General features: G+C 38.1%; 1 protein-coding gene across 1 annotated transcript in view; it reads left to right on the top strand.

Annotated features, from left to right (window-relative positions):
• The window catches only part of LHFPL2 (LHFPL tetraspan subfamily member 2), a 125,620-nt gene that overhangs the window by 31,618 nt on the left and 75,315 nt on the right, over positions 1-18,687 (top strand). The gene's annotated exons all lie outside the window — the stretch shown is intronic.

The following is an 18,687-nucleotide window of genomic DNA, read 5'->3' as shown; positions in this document are numbered from 1 at the left end:
CCTGTTCTAGGAAGATGCTAACCACTGCTTCCAACTCTTTCCTAGCTCCTGTTTTGATACTGTCTTTTCCATACTGTATTTGTCTCAGGTTTCAACACCGTTTCAATAGTTCTTTGCTCTTTCTAGTTTCTTGGATGCCCAAACCAAGGGAATTACCACATTCAATACCACATCCAGGGTATTGTCTTCAGGCTCCTTTAAAGTTTTATATGTCAGCAAGCAAATTTGTGCTCTTCATGCCACATCAGGTGGGATGTGGACCTGTACAGAATTACCAGAGAAAGTTGTTTGAGCATTCAGTCTGCATAATAAATCTTGTCCTAGTAGAGGAAGGGGGCATTCTGGCATACACAGAAATTAATGAGTTAATGTTTCCAATTGTGCATTCTATAGGTTTTAAGAAAGGCTGTGTTGTTTGTTTTCCATTTGCCCCTACAATTGGAATTGTCATTTCACTTAAAGGTCCCTTTACAGCTAGTGATTGCCAAATGACTCGCTGCACTATCTATCAAAAAATCAATAACCTCATTCCCCAACTTCACTGCAACCTGGGGATCAGATGGGGAAACTTTTATTTTCTCCTTTGGTCCCCAGACTCACTCTTTTCCTTGCAGGGTAGGACACTCACTCTTCCAATGTCTTCCTTTTTGTGCATATAAGCGCGCTGATTTGGTCACAAGGGTTTGTACCTAGTGGATTTCTTCTCAACCCTTTTCCTGTTCTTTCTTTTCCTCTACCTATTCCTCTGTTACCTGTAACAGTCTCAATTATAGTTGCTGCCAGTAGAGATGGTTGCGATTTCATCATATTCTGTTCTTTTTGCTCCTTTTTCTCCTTTTGGTTGTTATACACTTTGTAAGCTGTCGCTCTCAACTGCAAAATAGACATTCCTACTGCCTTGTCAACCTTCTGCAACTTCTCTTATATCTTATGATGATTTTTCAATTAATAACATGTTAAACATTTTCTGATCAGCTTCCTCATCTGGATTTAAATTTGTCCACTTTGGCTACCTCACAACTTCTCATGAAAAGCTGATGGACTTTCTTTAGGACCCTGTTTTCCAAAAGCTGCTACATTCCGCCACAGCTTTCCCAATAAGAGCTGACAGATTGTTTCCATTTCAGTAAATCAGAGGTAGCAAACGGCAAGTGGACAAAAAAAACCCAGTAAGCCCTCTACCCCCACTGCTTGTCTCAGAGCAGTCCTACTAGAAATGGGACTAAAGTTTTCATCACCTATCTGGATTTTTTGATTTGGTTTGTTTTTTTCTCTCCTTTTTTTTGTTTTGTTGTTGTTGAAGTGTCCTGCATTTGTACCCTGTAGGGGTGGGGCTGTGGGCAGCAGCAATTGTACATCCTCCAGTTCCTCCCTCCAACAACATACAGTCCCATTCCTATTGCGGTTGTCTCCGCATACAGTCTTTTTGTGGTACATATGGCCTCAACGCATCTCCCCCGGTTTACACTTTGTCTGAATATCTGGTTTTCTACACAAAGTCATAAAGTCATCAGTGTAAGACACTTAATTCCACTTACCAGCTGGTGACAAAACAACATCAATTGTAATACAGTATTAAATTGTGAAGACCCATTTTCTAGTCACCGTTCACCATCATCCAATTTGTAATTTGGCCACTAGTGGTTACAATAGTGTTGTAATTTTTCTGTAGTTAAGGGATCCCCTCCAAATTTTTTCCAGTGTTTCAGAATGCATCCCAGAAGAGTGCATGGAGAAACTTCTTTGGAACTAGCCATAGCCATGTTACACTTAATACCACTTAACCACAAAGTTTCATACACTTAGCTCTCATCCTCTGTCAGCAAAGACAAGGGACATACCCCTTTCCTTGTCACACGTCTACTTGTTTAAATTCATAACCCTTAATTCCACTGCTGCGAACATTCTGAGTGTGACTTATGCAGAGGAATAATAGCGGCTACCTACCAATTCTGTGATCCCATCTCTGCCCTCCCACCCTGTACAAAAATCCCTAATGGTGTTTCACCTTTTTTTTCCTTACTGCCTGCCAAGAGAGATGGGCCAGAGGAGCATCCTGATCAACAGGTTGGTGTGCGCTGGAGTCCTGCTCAGTCTGTGTTCCCCTTGTCAGGGATGGCAAGTCCCACCTGCATTACCAGAACTGTTACCCCAGATGGGTTCTTGGCTCTGTGTGCAAGAGCTGATCCACACACTGAGTCAAGGTATTTGTTTATTGCATGTCTGCGCAGAGATGGGTGCTAGGTAGCAAATCCACAAAGCTGGCACATCTCTTAACACATAGTAAAACACCTTAGACACTTTGAACAGTTGTTTACAATGGTGTTTAGTCACACTTAATTTTGGTTGGTTCTTAAGAGCCTTGTCTCCGTTTAAAGATACAGCTTTTTTTTCACTGTGCCTGTTTTGTGGGGAGGGGGCTTAGTTAGTAGGGGGCTGTCTTTGTTGGAGGATGGATCTTTCATTATGCTGATCAGGATAGTTCACACATAATTGAAGTAATTTTCTGTTTGGTCTCATGAGCTGTTTGGTACTCTTTGAGCTTCTCTTGTTACCTGTTAGCTTGATGTGTTTATGGTGCCTATCCCTTGTCCCAGTTATTCCTGACCTGCAGAATGATTCCTCTGTTCCAGGGGGAATCAGAATTTCCTGTTGCTTTGTGAACTGTCCACACACTTCATATGTTTACATGGAGGAAGGTGGACTGGCACTTGGGTGATGGTGCTGACAGGCAGAACTTGGGTGGAAGCATGTAGTGCATCATGAGTCCTGCCAATGAGTTTGTGATCAGTCTCTTTGCATCTGGGAACTGCTAACGATAATTCCATTCTGCCAGCCAGCATGTGAGCACACTGGGAACTGGTCGTGGAGGGGGTTTGCAGTTTTGTTTTGCTTTGTTTTGTTTTTTTAAGGCTATATTTGGATAAGATCTTTTTTACTCATAATTTCAGTGGTCACTTGTAGTGGGACAAAAGAGGACCCTGAGAGTGTCCCTGACACTGATTTATAGATTTCTGGCTGAAGAACTTGTTGCCGTTTGGTTTGTTTAAAAAAACACAGAGGCTTTGGAAATGCACCTCGGCAGAGGGAATTTCCTGGTGAATAGCAGGCTTCCATCTGGATTTGTGTGGATTTAAAAGGAGTGTTTGGATGATGTGGTACATTGCTGAGCTAGGCTCCAGAAAGACGTCAACAAATGTACTGGTTTATGTAAAGTCCAGCAGTTAAATGCCATGTTAAACAAGTGAAGCGCAACTGTAATGACTTTTTATGAGAGTTTTGGGCAAAAGTATCATGATATGCTGATGATATTAACACATGCAAGAAGAGTATTCTTTGTAAGGATCCCAGCATTAAATGGTTCCTTAAGGCACAAATTTTATTCCAGCCCTTCAGTTTATAGATTGTGACTTCATTTCTCCCAACACTATATTAAAATGTCTTGCTGTATCTTGAGGTCTACTGCATTTCCAGTGGGAGATTTTATTTGAATTTGAGAACTTTCCTAGGAAAAGTGTTTCTGAATCATGAAACCGTTCCTTGTAATGGCCATGACCATTCACTCTCTTGTATTAATTACAAAACTGTTCCTCCTTCCTTTTAATACCAGTATTGAGTCCTTTAGGAACTTTCTTCCCTGAACAGTTGTGCAACTCAAGTGATGATCTTGTTATCTGTTAAGTGCTAGTTCAGTATTGTGCACTTTTCTTTATTAATCTTGGTCCCTATTTAGTGCAGATGTCAGCATATCTAATTTCTGAGGGAGCACGAGCACATGAGGAGAAAAGCAGAGGGGAGAAAAGCAGATGAAGGAGAGGGATGCTTGTTTACAGCAAGCTGTATGTCCACACTGGAAGACTATTTTTCTGCTCTGCTTCACATTCTAATGGATCTGTGGACCTTGATATAAGGAAAAAAGGAAAACTGTAATGGTTACTTGAAACTTTATTTTCAGGATAACTTTAAATCAACCAAGTCAGCTTAGTTAATACTACTAAAAAGTGGAAATTGACCTTTTAGAGTTTGAATTTGTTACTAGGTAGAACATAGCCTGTTTTGCAGGATGAGAAATTAATTGAAGTTTGCTTAAAATAATCTACTATTTAGGAAAGCACCTTTTACTGGAGAATACAGGGGTTGTATAGTTTGATATGGCTTCACCAAAAGTGGTGATTTTAAGGAAAGTGACCAACCGTATTACCAGCTTTTCGCTTGTATCCAAATCTGTTCAAATTTCATTTTCCTTTGTGGGGGAACTCTTGTTCCATTTCCATTGTTTAACTCTTGTTCCATTGCATAAGGGCGAGGAATTTGATTCACTGTTACCTTTTGACTTTTCCAGCTGCACTCTTAACTCCTGCTCAATCTGTGCTATCTGTGGCTTCAGGCTATTCCAGGCTTCAACACAGATGAGAAAGCAAACAACCGCTGCCATCCAAAACCAAACTAAAACAAAGCCCCTCTAAAAGAGCTTTCCTTGCCTTTTTTTTTCCCTGCTGTGATATACATACTTTGTTTTGGAATTTGAGATATACTTTATTCAAGTTTTATATACTGTTCCTATCCAGCAAACGTTAAAGGACCAAGAGTTAATGCATGTTTAATTGTCTTTGATAGTTAGGTGGGACTGAACTACATCTTTGTGGGAGGTGAAATGAAAATGAGTTTGCTTTATAGTTTCAAAAATGGGAATGATTTTGGTAAGGAGTACTTTACATCCAGTGCCTGGAAAGTTTCCAGAAATATTTGAGAGGGACAGATACATTTTAGAATCAAAACCTTTGAATTCAAATGTATAAAGCATACTTTATATCAGTAATATACATATACTTGCATTCCATCTTTGTCTTTTCAGCATTTGTTCTTGCTCCTTCCCAAGCTACTTTATTTTCTTTCGTTTCCTGGACTGTCAATATGCTTTGGCTTTGTGGTCCTTAAAAAGAGTCAATGCAGATGACAGCATTCTTAAACAAAAGCTGGTGAGGTTTTTACAGAGTAATGTGTCAGCCATCTTGCACAGTTATGTCGTATTGGAGATTCTTTTGCTTAATTTGGGGTTTGCTTTGTTTGAAATCCCAACATTGATTTCGGAAGGTACTCAAAGGCATACATGCTTTCAGTGTGCCCTCAGTTACTAGCAGTCAAACTTGTTTTAGAAACTTACTCTTAATGAAGCAAACTACAGTAGGGCACAGGACACCGGCACTATCCTGTGGTTTAAAAGGAGCTGTTTGTTTACCTCTGGAAAATGTGGAAACTGTGAAAGAGCCTGTGTTGCAAATTTGCTGTAATCAAAACCCAGTGAGACTCATTACGAAGAAAAAACTCCAAACAAACGTATACTACTGAAACAAAAGTTTTACAGATGGACCTAGTGAGATTATTTTTAGATGTGTAAATTAGGTGGGTGTTATCAGTACTGTTTTCTTTTACTTGTCTGCAACCAATTCTTTAGCAATTTTTTGTGCTTAGCCACTTAAAGATTAGACTAGGGTTTTTTACATATAATTCATTTTCTGTTTAGAACTTTTGTTTTGAAGATCTACAGGTATGAAATAATTAAAAAATCGAAGTTGACCTCTTTTCAACAGTAGAGAAGCAATGCAACATGCCATCTGTTAAACAGATTTATGGAGAAGATCCTTGGAGGCTGCTGAGCATAGCTGTATTATGCGAATACAAGCACAGTCTTTGTCTAGCTTTATGGATCACCTACTTTTCAAATAGGCCCAAGAGTAGGAAAATTGCAGATTAAAGAATAGTGTGCTCTGTGCTTCTGTATCTTGAGTTCTTTTGCTTCTGAAATCTGATTCTCCCAAAGCTCTGGAAAATACAGTCAGTAAACAATGTATTTTGCTTGCTATGAACAAATGAGGAATTTGAAAATAGAGAAACAAGAAACAGCAGTTGATCCTGGAACATCTGCCTAGATTAGACAGCTAGCTGTCAGCTAAGGCAGATTTTCTGTCCGGCTGTGTAAGGATAGTGTGAGATGCTTGTGTCTATTTGTTCTCCTGCTGTGAAATGAGAGATGGACAAGACTATCCTGAGAGATCTGTGACTTTTGGCTGACTTACACTTTCAGAATCCATGCATAATAGAGCTTGCTGTAGTCAGTCAAGAGGGAATATAAACAAAAACAGGAAAAAAAAACCCCAACACAAATTAAACATATGGTGCCAGGCTGTATTGTGAAATCATCAAAAGTATATCCCTTTCTTCTTTTTGAAGACAGATAGGTTATTTTTCTGAATGAGTGCTGTCAGCTGTTGGTTTATTTTTGTAAGGATGTAACATATCCACTGCATATGCATGTATATAGTTTTCTTTGCCTTAGATAAAAAAAAGTTGTGTTGCTCTTGTGAAGTACATACATAGATAACCAGTACTGAAACTTGGGATCCTGAAAAAAATAATCTTGAAGGAGGCTGAATTTGTTGGGAGGGACGGGTGTGTAATTCAGAAATACATGTTTCCTGATTACATGAAATAATATATAATTAGAAACATGTTAATTGGTTTTCAAATTACGTGAGTTTGCTTTCCTTCATATGTAGCATAAACGTGTGTTAATTGAGGTAACAAATATATTTCATGTATTTGAAAAAAGTTCTTTTCTGGCAAAATTTTATTAAAAACATTAATCTCATTCAGCTTGGATAAATGCATTTTTGTCTTGAACTAAATGATCCTAGCATTAAAAAAAGAGAAGGAATTAGCACTGGGTTTGGAACATCTGTAGGAAAAGTACTACTGAATTCGTTGGGATCACTGTTTCAAAGTAAACTAGATGCTGATTCTTACTCTTCAGTTTGACGTTGTTTAATTCAAACACTGGCATTTTTTTCTATGATGTGTCCTCTGCAAGTTTGTGAATTGTTATGGGCTGATAAGGCAATCCATTAGTCAGGTATGCACCAGTGTAATTGTTTAAACCGGGAGCTATAAACTATCCTTCTAGACTGACGGATCTGTTTAAACAAAGTGTTTATTTGTCCTGTACAAATACATAATGAACAGCTGTATATTGTAGAATGGAAAATACGGGGTGGGCTGTAGGTGAAAGCAACATTTTTCTTCGTGAGGATGTTTTGTTGTCCTGTGAATAGTAGGTGCCTATTTTAAAATTATTAGAAAGACAGCTGTTAATTTAATTAAATATTTGGCTTGCCTTTCCTCATGCTGTGCTTTAGGCAGGTGTGTTAAAGCTCATCCCTGTGTTACCTTTAGTTCTGTACAGCATAGCTGAAGGAACTGGATGAGCCAGTGTGATGTGTATCTATTACATGGGCACATGGTGATGTATTAGTGGAAGCATGTTGCTCCCCACCAAAGGAACAGGGTCAGCCAGTCAGCATGTGTTCCTTTTTTCTTAAACTAGTAAGAGGCTGTCCAATCTAGCTCCTTCAACTGCCATATTTTGTGAAAAGTGATTTCTTTCTGCTAATACAGACTTTATAAATCAAGAATAATTTGTTCAATTCAGTGCAGTGTATTTGAAGTCCAGTGTAGGTATTATAACCTTGATCCTATTCAGTAGAATTTTGATCCAGATCCCAGTGGAAGGATTCCTGCTTATCTAAATTGATGTTTGCCAGTGTGGATCAAGAATCTTTGCCAGCTGTGTTTCTGAATGGCTCTAAGATGTTATGGTAAAGGCATAGTTGATTTCAGCCAAGTCCTTATTAAACGATAAGGTATAAATAGTTACTGCTGGCAAAAACCATTTCAAATTCTGAATTTAATTAATGAAACATGGAAATTTCTCATAAGTAAGGGATAAGAATTGTCCTGATCAGTCCTCCTTCATCTATGTATGTTACTGTGGTTCTTTCTAGCTCTTCAGAGTCTTTGGGAGGGAGAGCGGGAGGAGATTGTTTCAAGGTCTGAGGAAGGGCAAATGGAAAAGTATCCTCCCTACTTGTTTCTTTCTTTCTTTCTTTCTCTCTAGATACATATATTTAAAGGTTCTGGGGAAAATGAAGGGAATTGTAATCCAGTCAATAAAATCTAAGAGAGGAAAGGAATTATAAATTGGTCAATGAAACCTTAATACCCACACATTTTTTTTAATCAAGTTATTAAACAGTTGCTTTATAAGCACCTCTGGGATAGGAAAATTGGTAAGCAACCAGTATAGATTCATCAAGATCAAAAACTATGTCAGGTTGGTTTGTTTGTTTTGTTTGTGTTTTTTTTTAAATTTATTTCCTTGGTAGTGTAGATAGTGTGTAGTAGATAAAAGATGAGCAGTAGATGGATGAGGTATCTTCTCTTTGTTACTTTTTTCATGCTGTGACTGCATATGGTATTCTTGACTGTGTCTCACATCATTCATGGAAGGTGGCTGGGGAACTGCACATGAAATTGTTGTGAACACACAAGTGCTTAAGAAAAGGCTTCCAACTGTTGCTTATGGCCTATTGACAACTGAGAGGGCGCTTCACGTAGGTCCATTTTGTTCTGTATTTTTATTAGGCACTTGTCCACAGATACAGAGAATGTATTTGTGGACAGCAGCAATCTGGGATGTTGCATTAGCATGTCGAAAATCAAGGTAAGTTCAGAGTAATGATGGTAAGTAACTGAAGCTGTGGTCTGCAGAGGGTGCAAATCCACTGGTTGCTTAAAAGGAGTCTTAAAGGGTAACTGACAAAAGCAAGCCTATTACCAGTGGATCTAAATTCACTACATGCATCCTATGCCTCAACTGGAATATTTAAAGGGGTTCCCATGTGGGAAGAAGGTTGCTTGAAGAGCAGTTGTTTTAACAATTTGGAGAGAGTCCAAACACAATGAGTTGAAATTCCAGAAGGTGAGCACATCTTGCTGTTTTGCAATACTCATTGAAAGAGGAATAAAAAGCTATAGTCTAGCCAATGAAAACCTGGGGTTCATAGTTGAAGGGCAAATATGGTATGAGATGTATGAACAAGAAATGTTACATGTAAGTGGACGTAGCTGTTACTCTCTGCTTAGCACTGATTAGGTCTCAGGTAGAGGAGTGTATACAGCAGCTTGATGGAAATTTAATAGCCAAAAGAGAAGTAACATTTAAGACATGAATGGAACAGAAGTCCTGGACTAAATGACTTCTCACTTCTTATACTGAGCAGGATCTATGTACTGTGCTGGGGCATTCCTCAGAAACAGGGTCTACCTCTCCAGTCTTGATTTCCTCTGAATTAGAAAAGTTTTCTAAAACTAGACCAATATTTAACCTCATTGTGGAATACAGCCTCAGCTTTTAAATTTGGTTGTACCTAATTTGAGGGCTGGCTGTGGATCATGGCTTGTTTCCCAGTAGCGAATGAATTCATACATATGAGAGAGGTAAAATAATTTGTCTCATTTGTAATTCTTGTTTCTCACAATAATTATACATGACTGTCCAAATCTGTTGTGCCTTACATTATATCTGCTGTTTGCAGAAATGGTCATCACTGTTCTGTGTGAACTGGGAGAGGAGTAAGAGTCTTAACATTTGGGTACATCTTGGGTCTGTTGGTTTGTCTGCCTTCATCTGGTATTTGGCATGTCTTCTAGTATTTCATGAGAACAGAGGAGTAGCCATGTTCTGGTAAGGCCAAATGTCCATTTATCTCCATACTGTTTCCAAAGGCAGCTAGTAAAATTGCTTGGGGAGAAAAAAAGTAAGTAATGAATAAAATATATATATAATTTTTTCCCACAGTTAGGTTTCTTAATTAGTGGTTTGGGGACCTCCTTAGCTAAAGGTTGCATCCAAGCACTTGTGTTTCAAAGAACCAGCAGTGGGTCTGTCATTCAAGAATTTAGTTCTTTTTTTGAGTCTGTTCGTTCTTCATGTGTGTCCGGTGTCTTGCTGTGATGATTCTGTAACTCAGGTGTACATTGTGAAGAAAATTCCTCACTTTTTACAGATCGACCATTTAGTGAGCTGCCCACTATTTTTTGTTGCAAGAAATGGTTTTTTGTTGACTTTTCCACACATCACTCATTCTGCCAGCCTCTGTGCTTTTCTTCTTGGTGACTTTTCTTTGCTGAAGACTTCGAGTCACTTTGATCTTGAAAGGTCTGACAGTGCTTTGATAGAAGAGTCCGTATCACAACACTGTGAAGGCACTGCCATCCACTTGGTGGCCAGTGCACTGATTTTTTTTTTACTTTGCTACCAGTAAAACTGAGTTAAAATATGTTTAATTAGCCAAGGTTTGGAAGACTGGTTAATGCATATGTTCATATATTATGGATTAGACTATATGTATAAATTAAGGATGAACCGTATTGTAGTTCTGAAAATGTTAACTTCCACAGGTAGTGTATTCCTGAAGTTCCTCCCTTTGTGTGCTGTACATAGTTAGTAATGGTGGCTACTGTTACTTGATGAAAGATATTTCCACAGGCATTTTAGTTGCTAAAAGCACTTGCAATAGCTGTATTTTTATGGCTTCTCCTTTTATTTTTATATAAAAGCTTGAGAATGAAGAAGGTAATTTTTTAATAGCATCTATGAGAAACGTGCTGTTGAACAGCTGGTGAGGCTGAGAAACAAGATATTGTGTAAAATTTCAGTTAAATGAGAACCAAATTGCTTTAGAATTTAGAATAACAAACACTTAGTTTTCATTCCAAAGAAAATCATCCATTTACCTGATTGTGAACTGGATCTGAACTGCGACCCCATCTGTTGAGCCTGTATGCGGATTCTCTCCAAGTGCCTAGCTGTGCTTCTGTCTTTGGCCATCAGCCAACTGTTTGTACCTGTCTATGGTATATGAAATGCTCTGTTACTCCCCTTTTGGCTATGCTGCACTTTTATGGCCTTGCACAAAGGAGTAACTGTATTTGGCATACAGTAGTGGATAGGACAGTATAGATATAGTGTTGTGGCAGGTTTGGGATGTATAGTAGAGCTATGTAGAATAGAGGGTGCGGGAGCAGTGACTAGTGGGAAGGGCTGGGCATTGCAGTGCTGCTAAACATGAGCCTGCTGAGCATGAGGTGGTGGCTAGTGTGGGAAGTTCAGCAGAGGGGCTGGTGGGTTTGTCCATCTGTCCTTGCAACGAAAGTGTCTTGAGTCCTGTTCAGCTGTTAACTCCTTTATTAGGAGGAAACTGCATCACTCTGTGGTCTGTGGGGGTAAGGAGTGTGCATAGCTCATAGCCCTTTCAGCCCTCAAGTGTCTTTTATGCAGCCTTGTTACAAGGCGTTGTCCTCCCCTATCCGTTAGGTTTCTTGTGCTTCTTTCTAATTTTTTAGTTGTGTTGATTGAACTCAGCCATCAACAGAAAGGCAGACTTCTCAAAGCTAATAGGATACCTCTATTTAAAAATATTTTAAATACTTAAAATATTTTTAAAAATAGATGGAGGAGGCACTGTAAAACATCCTGTCAGAAGTCTTGATCAACTGTGAAGTACAAATCTGACAAAAATTAAGCTTCATTAGTAGCAGAGCTCATGGAACTACTTGCTTCAATTAATTTTCCATAGCTTAAGGAATTCTTTACTATATAAGGGTTTATTTCAGATGCAAGTTTTCCATTAGCAAACAAACACTATAAATTTTAATTAAAATAAATCAGGCTTTACTCCTCCAAAAGTTGATGATTTCACATTTTGTATTTCTTCATATTCTGTATTAGGAGCCTTAGCGGTGAAAAGGATTAGATGGATGATTCGTCTGTCCTTACTGCTTGCTAGGTTGCATGGAGAATACCAGTGTGTGCAGTTTGCAACTCTGTGCTAGGAGTTGCAAGTTTGTGCTAGACCATGTCATTGTCTACTGCGTGTTACTTGGAGCTGCATACACAGCAGAACTCATTGAGCTGGGGAAAGGAAAGACTGCTCAAAATAAAGACCAGGTTGGTAGGTGAAAGATGGGGCCAGTATGTCGCCTGCTATGAAATACCAATCTTAAAATTAAGGGAAAATGTTTTATGGGTGTTTCCAGTGCACATTTGTCAATACTGTTTCAAGGTACAGAAATCAAAAACAAACCACAGGTTTTGGCAGGTAGGCTAATGCTTTCTAGCCCAGTGATCATAAATGACTACTTAAAACATGTTTTTTAAAATAAATTCCTTTTACTATTACCTAATAACACACACTATGTTTAAGTTAGATTATTACAATCCCCTGGTTCTTCTCTATTTTAAATTGTAAAATGTCCCTTTTATTTAGAAACAGAGAATTTTGACTGGCAGGGTTTATAAGCCCAATAGATCAAATCTAGTGTAGTATTAAAACTTTATTTAAGTATTTCTAGTGTTTAAAAATTAAGTTATTCTATACTAGCCAGTAACAGCTTGAAGTTATTCCTACTGACACAAGCAGGGGCAGTTGAATGACACCAGTGTTTAGCACTTTGAAAACAATTTCTTAGCATATATAATTTATTTGTTGTTGCTTTTGTGTTTTTCTTCTTTTGTAGCCAAATGATTTCATATTCAAATATGAAAATCATTTTATATTGCTTTGCTATTGATACAAACAGTCAAAGAGCAGGGGTTTGGGTGAGGGGCTCTTTGTAGCTTTGTTTCTAGGCATTGGTCTGAAATACACAGCTAAAATGCTTTATAGGTTTTGTTTAGAGTAGGACTTTTAATGCAAAGATCATCACTGAGTCTTTTTGATGCAATTTTGCAAATCCTTGATTCTTGTTCTTCGAACTCAACATTGCATTTTGGTTGTGGAGTGTGGCTGTTAAAAATACATGTGATTGTCCTGCATACTGTGCTTTAAAGAGGCTCAGTAAACTTCTCATTTTTTTCTGAACATCGTGATGCTTTTGGAGAAGTCTGGTAATGAGAGAAGAGGAGACAGCGCAAGAATTAAGGCGCAAGAGATCATCTCAATGCAATGAATGTGAAGCAGAGAGCTTCCTTTGGACTATTTAAGTAAGGTTATACCCTGATATGCTCCTCATTGCCCATGGCTGAAGTTTATGATGCATGGTAGATGCCTTTAGGCAGAGAATGAGCAGCCAGCTTTTCATTAATTTGTAACAGAGAAACTGGTGGGAACATTGTTCCATGCCATGGAGAGCTTGTAGTGAATTCCTTTAGCATTAAGCAAACTAAAAATAATACTCTAGAAAATGTACACTTTAGCCAAACCCTTTGTTTCCTGAACATCCACTTGAACAGGGGTTAAAACTATGGTATTAAAGTAAAAGAGCAAGAGATACTGTTCCTCTTTTTGTTGTAATCTTGAAACTATTAAGCTGTTGAATGCATTTAAGTAAAGATTTTAAATTGGTCAGTAATGCTTATATAGGAAAGATTTGGGGGGATTTATCGATGTGCAATTTAAAGATTATATTAGTAAACTCATATGGTTTTGTAAGCTCTTTGTATCCTTGTATCTATTTTTACATCCCCTTCCTGCATGTTGATTCTGTGAGGGGACTAGAATGGCTGAGCTAGCCCCCCACCTGTCTGGGAATAGACAAGTTCCTGTATCCAGCAGCTCCCAGTGGACAGAGCTAAGGAAGAATTGCACACCAGATAAAACCAGTTTCCTTAGCTACAGTTTAGAGGCATAAAGTTTCAACAAATTTTAATTTCCACAGGAAGAGAACAAAGAAAAGAGCCATTGGTACAGCCTTTTAAAAAGTGGATCTTGGAGGAAGAGTCGCCAGCATGGAGGGAGAGAGCAACTGTTGAGGGAGCAGAGTTGTTGTAACTGAGAGGTGAAACACAGCTGAAGGAAGCTGGTTGAAAGGCAAAATGAAAGCTTCCAAAAAGCAAGCAGTGACTTGCAAGCAGGGCATTTTGGCTGCACGTGGGTTGCTTGATCCAGTCCCCAGGTACACTCAAGTATGGGGGGAACCAGAGGCAACAAGCTGTCTGTATAGGTTTTGATATTGCTGTGAAAAAATAGAATGTGTTTATATTAATTTTAAAGTAAATTTTTAAAAGGTAGGTCTGTGTATCTTTGCTTTGCTTCAGACAGCAAGAATGTTAAAATGCTGGACAAAGCTGCATTGGTGTGTTTCAGCTACTGCACCTCCTCAAATGGTCCACGGCAAGGATGTTCAAGGGAAGAAACCTGCCACATGCACCCCCACCTCCCTGAAGGTTCCACTCTTTTCTTGCTCAGGAGGGAGGCCTGGGCTGGAGCCCTTTCCTGCTAAACTTTTAATTTTCCACAAAGGGAGAAAAAAAAAAGAGGAATTACTGGAGCATTAAGATGCAGTTCTGCTCCTGATCAGGTACCTACATCATTAGAGCACTTGGCTGTGAAGGTGCATTTCTGTCCTTGCTGCAAGGTGGTTCACATTGTCCCACCTCTACTGGCCAGAGGGGCTGGAGCTGGCAGGTCACCAGCATGGGGCCACCCTCTTTGGTCCCACTGAAGCTGTGTCACTGCACAGCTAGGAATGCACCCCTCTTTCTGCAGTAGGGACATGGAGATTGGCCCTGACTTCATTATGTAGCTCGTGGCTTTCAAGGAGAAGAGTGTGGAGATCTCGTCTCTGTTCCAGAGACTGTTCTTATGGCCTTGAACAGTGAACAGTTGCAAATCTTTCTGTGGATCTTTACTTGATCTAAACATTTGTTTTTTCTATTTGTATTGGGGAGGGATAGGGGACAGGAAATAGCTGCAAGCTGACCTAGTATCACTAATTTAACCTGGTATGTGTGTCCCTGAAAGGGTATTCATTAGCTGCAGGTATTCTGTTTTTAAACCAGTTTTACTTTGTTAGCCTGGTTCCTTAGGGCACAGAGTACTTTTGAAATTGCTGTGGTGGCTGGTTGTGGTTGGTTTTGGTGGCTGCCGTATAGTTTCTGTGTTTGTGAATTCATAAAGAAAGAAAATGAAAATACTAGGTGTGAGGTTTAACTGAATAACCAATAAAATGAACTGTATGCACATCAGAACATCTCAGACAGATGGATTTTTGTGGTGTGGAGGTCTGTGAGTAGAGCTGCTGTCACTCACATGGATGAGGGTCTGGCAAATGTAACTCCTTAGCTTTTTTTTGGGTAATACTCAGAAATAACAAAGATGCATTTATCAGAAATTCAAACAGGAAACAAATGGAAATCCCATTAACATTGTGTTGAACCAGGAAAATACTCTCAATTTACAGATATCCTTTTGACTGAATACAGGAATGCATTTGTCTTGTAAAAGGGGGGAGAATTATTGAACTGAAAAGCTGGTTGGGGTAATGTAAACATGTTGCTTACCAAAACCACATAAACAAAGAAAGTGTCCCCTTCATGCTTTCCTTTAGTAATCAATACTTTGCTTTAAGTGGTAGTAATTTACACAACCTGTAAATACAATAAGTAAGGTAAATTATAAGGTATTTTTTTCTTCCTCTTTTGAGGAGTGTCTTTCATCTCTACTGCTCCTAGCCTCATTGGAAAGGAGAGCTGTATTACACTGTATTCAAAAGCACTAATATGAATTTCATGTTTTCTTATGTTTAGGCAATAGCCTTAAATATCGGTTGCTACTGTTTATTGTTTGTTAATGGTGGCTTTAAAGTCACACTTGATTGCTGCATAAACGTGGCATAGAAATTTGCCATGAAGGCTTTGTTGTTTGTTTGTATTTTTTTTTTCTTTTGTAGGAGTATTAAAATTATATTCTGGCCTCACAGTTGGCCTCACAGCTTTCCTTCACAAATCTCAAAGTTTTTTTGTTTTTCTGCTGAAAGCATTAAGCATAAGGAATTCTGTTTTATAATCTAGACAAAAGCGTTCTTTTTTTTTTAAATAGACATTCAGAAAAGAGGAATTAAAGAAAAGGATTCTTGCTTCCCTTTATGAGTAATTAAAGCGTCTTCAACCTCCACTGTTTTTCCTTCACATTTTAGTTTTTTTAATAATTTGTATAAATACTAACTTAGGACATTTCCATTTAGATAGTGTGTGCCACAAATTGAAAAATATTAGTCCAAAGTTAACTTTTAAAAGACGTTTAGACAGGGTTGTCCTTCCATACAGGCAGAAAAATGAGAGTCACATCCCTATCAGGCTAAGACAAGATTCCCAAAGAAATGGAAGTGTTTCATAAAGCTGAAAGTTTTAAAAAAATAACTATTGTCTGTGACGAGACTGTTGGTGTGGAGGCGAGTTGTTTGGCCACTGGCTCTTTAGTACTGCAGCTTAGATTTTACCTGGCTGAAATGCACTTTTGTATGCACCTAGCCAGTTCATTGCTATTAAGAAGCTTTTTGGCTCAGCCATGTAGTTTGATTGCCGTCCAGGTGTGAAGATCCAGAACAGATTCCAGGTTAAATGTGTTCTGTGCTTACAGAGGACACACTTTTCCTTCATCTTCAAACAGTGCCTGTTGGGCTTTTCTTTTTTTTTTTTTTAACTCTTAAGCATTTTCTTGTCGTGGCATTCAGTTCTTTGAATCTGATCAGGCATTAAATGAAACTGTAGCTCTCAATAACCAGGACTTTGCCTTTCAACCAGTAAGATCCTGGTGCTGGAATAAAGTCTTTGACCAAAAAAGGCAGACCCAGAATAGCAGGGTTCTTGAATGTTAATCATTTAATTGTTCAGTGGTAGGTAGTCAAGAAGATTAGATAAGTTAAAGCCTTAAATAAACTAAAAGATAATCACTGCAAAGAATTTTGACTGCAATGCTATGATAAACCTGAAAGTCATAGATACTTATTTTAATGAAGAACCTACTTTTTGTAGCCCAGCATTCAACTTTGGTTTTAAATAAAAGCAGATTTTCGAAAAGCTCCACAGAGCTTCTGATTTTGAGGACACAGAAAGAGAAGGTTTCTATTTGCCTTGTTCGATAGCAGCAGCTGCCTCTGAATTTCATTCTTGCTAGCTGATAATCATAGACAACACATTTTAACAAGCCAAATGTGATAGCACCTTTAATATTATTCAATAAAAATGTGAAATAATAAAAAAAAAAGTATGACTAAAGGCTATGTGGAACTGAGTCCCTGGCCTCAGAGGTTTCTGATTGGTGATCCATGCAGTCCTTAATATTGTCAAAAGGAATAATTAAGGCAACCAAACTGGCCAGAAAAATCTTCCCTGATCAGGCTTTTAAAACCACATATAAATATTTTCTAAGCTTGGCTGTAATGCGATCATGGAAAACACTGTATGATGTTTAGGAAGAAAATAATGTTAATAATTGGAGAAAATGAAGTAGCATTTAGTTAATTGATCTTTGATTCTAGTCATTAAAAAAATACGTGTTTCAGGAGCAAGATGCTTTTGATTGACTCTGTGGAAAACCATTTATGTTAGGCATAAAGGTTTGAGAGACAATCATGATATATGCTGTCATCCAGACCAGTTTGTCTTTCATTAAAAGCAAACTGTTTAGGCTGTATGAATAAAAGAAAAAGAAATCTCGTTATAGACATACAGGCCTTTAGAAGTATTTTTAAACTTGAGAACGTGCTTTACAAATAACTATACATGTACCGTGACATGTGACCTGATAAAAGTACATGACATGTAACCTTATAAAAGAATGTTAATTCACAGTAATATCGGAGAGGAATGTTACAAATGCCTGGAATATACACCAAGAAATTAGCAGTATTTAATACTAGTTTCTGTGAGGGTTTTTTTAGTTCAGTTAGATTTTGAGTTAATCATTAGGAATCTTTAATCAGTGTGCACTCTTCCTAAAACCACCCATGTGAAATATTTTTAACAAGAATATACAGTATTCAGAAGACAAAGAAAGGACAGGTACTGTTAATTGACTGAATTTTTAGGAGTAGCATTACCTCTAGATGACCTGCCATATGTGGAAACTGGAACACTGTACCTGGATGCACAGTCCTGAACGACCTTTGCTGGATGAACTGTGTTTTCAGAAAATGGGAGAAAGCTGAAGAGACTTTAGTGTTTATTCTAGTATATTGCTGTCCTTGCTGGGCATTTGGTGATTGTGAAATAATCTATCCAGCCTATGACTTGTGAAGATACATAATTTCTGTTACTGGTAGTGAAAACTCTCTTCCTGTTATGTGCAGGTCATATTTATGATGTCCAATGGCCTTAACACTTGATTATATGTAAACCAAGGGGTTTGTTGTATGATCAGTTATTTTCTGCTGTGCTCCTGGATTACTCTCTATAACCTGTTTCTTGCTTACATTAAGTATTTCTGATGAATCAAAGTCTTGACATTTATAAATCCTGGCTCTCTGAGATACGTTGACCTTGATTCAGAATTTGGAAAATGAAGACAGATTTTAGGATATTAACAGTGGGTGCCCTGGGAATTAAAAGGATGTTTAAGATTATGTAAGACTTTATATTACCTAAAAGTCTATATATAAGAATAGTAGTTCTCTCTGATGTCTGGTGGCTAAAAAAAGCCCTAGAGAAATAGAAGAAATGCCTATCTTTATAATTTTCTTGTTTTTTACTCTTCTATTACTTCTTTTAGTCTTTGAGAGCTATCTTTTTGTATCACTTTGAACAGTTACATAACTGGAAGAAAACCCACTATAAACTTCTGGTCTGTTTCAGAAAGGCAAAGATAAACTTGGAATAACAAGCCTTGCTGATGCACATTTTACTGGATGTATAATAAAAGTGGAAGTGTTGTTTAGTGTTTGAGAAATTCATCATTGTATGTGGTAGAATGGGGTTTCCTTCTGTGTTGAGCACCTGTCTTCTTGTTCAATTATGAAAAGGGGGATCAGTTCAGCTTTGCACATGAATGCTCCTTTGATCTGAATCCTCCT

This window comes from Falco rusticolus, chromosome Z (genome assembly GCF_015220075.1).
Source record: "Falco rusticolus isolate bFalRus1 chromosome Z, bFalRus1.pri, whole genome shotgun sequence".
In the NCBI taxonomy this organism is placed as follows: domain Eukaryota; kingdom Metazoa; phylum Chordata; class Aves; order Falconiformes; family Falconidae; genus Falco; species Falco rusticolus.
Note: the sequence above shows the minus strand (reverse complement) of the source record. Positions and strands in the feature narration are given on the sequence as shown.